The following is a 1,440-nucleotide window of genomic DNA, read 5'->3' as shown; positions in this document are numbered from 1 at the left end:
GATAAGAGATAAACCCTTCCCTCTCTTTCTCTCTCTCTCTCTCTCTCTCTCTCTCTCTCTCTCTCTATCTATCTATCTATCTATCTATCTCTTTCTCTCTCATTCGATCGTGTAAAAGCGACCAGCACATCGATACTACACTCGTAGTATCGTAGTAAGCCGGTAGCACCCATTCACCGACGCGAATCTCGAATACTCGAATCCTCTTGACCCGGCTAGCGAACTTTTCGTAAGCTCGGCAACGTGTCCGAGGTCGGGGGGTGAAAGTTTCCAAAGTGGACGACCTCTATCGAACGGAAAGATCACGAGGGTGGTTGAAGAAGGAGTAGGAGTTTGATGGGTGGTAGGTCGAAAGGCGAGAGCAGATTTTCCGGAAACTTTCGAGATAGGTAAGTACGTACGCCTTGTTGTTGGCCGATGAACCCGTGTACAAGCGAAAACTTTCCACGTTCCGTAAGCTGAACGTTAAAGGATCTTCTTATCTTATTTTCTTTTTCTTTGTGTTTCTTTTTCTTTTTCTTCTTTTCTTTTTCATCTTTTTTCCTCTTCGTAGGCACTCACTTTTCAAACCAATTAACCTTTTATATAATGATAGAATGACATGGAAGTACCTATCTAGCCGCATATACCAATCTAGAATCCTTTGATGGGAAACTCGAAATTCACATCTCACAATTTTATCACTATAAGAGTAGATGGATTAATGGATGGTCACTGAGTGGGTCAATCAAAAAGACGTACCATGAGTTTAAACGACACTAATACAGAGAGACATAAACACACATAAATACGATAAGCGAACACCCACGAATGTTACTTTAAACGTCGGTGAAGTCCCTTTGGAAAAGGTGGATCTGCGAGAAGGATGGACGATGAGAAAATGGCAAAGAAGAGAGAAAGAGAGAGAAAGAGAAAGAGAAAGAGAGAGAGAGAGAGAGAGAGAGACAGATGGATAGACAGAGACGCAACGTATGGTACACGCAGTCTGGCGCATAGTCTGTATAATTCAGTCATATCCATGCTAATCCCAACCGGCCGGCCGGCGTTATTCTCCATGATGGATGCACGGCCACAGGAGAATTGCCCTTTTCATTGAAATACAACTAAAATTAAACTCATTTGCCGCCCTCGTGGATTTACGACGGCGATGGCGTCGGCATCGTCTCTCTCTCTCTCTCTCTCTCTCTCTCTCTCTTTCTCGCTCGTTCTCTCTCTCTCTCTCTCTCTTTCTTTCTCTGTATCTCTCTTACCTTCTCCCTTTCTCACCCACGCATACACACATTCACCTTTCTCGTTTCCTTTCACTCTGACTCTTTCTCTTTGAAGGACGGAGAAGTTCCTCGTGAAATCGCATAAACCGTAATTTTGTAATTCCATTAGATTCGTGACGATACGCGTACTTCCAAAGGTAACTTCGTATACTCGTTGCAAAGAGCGAAA

Source organism: Vespula vulgaris, chromosome 7, assembly GCF_905475345.1.
Source record: "Vespula vulgaris chromosome 7, iyVesVulg1.1, whole genome shotgun sequence".
In the NCBI taxonomy this organism is placed as follows: domain Eukaryota; kingdom Metazoa; phylum Arthropoda; class Insecta; order Hymenoptera; family Vespidae; genus Vespula; species Vespula vulgaris.
Note: the sequence above shows the minus strand (reverse complement) of the source record.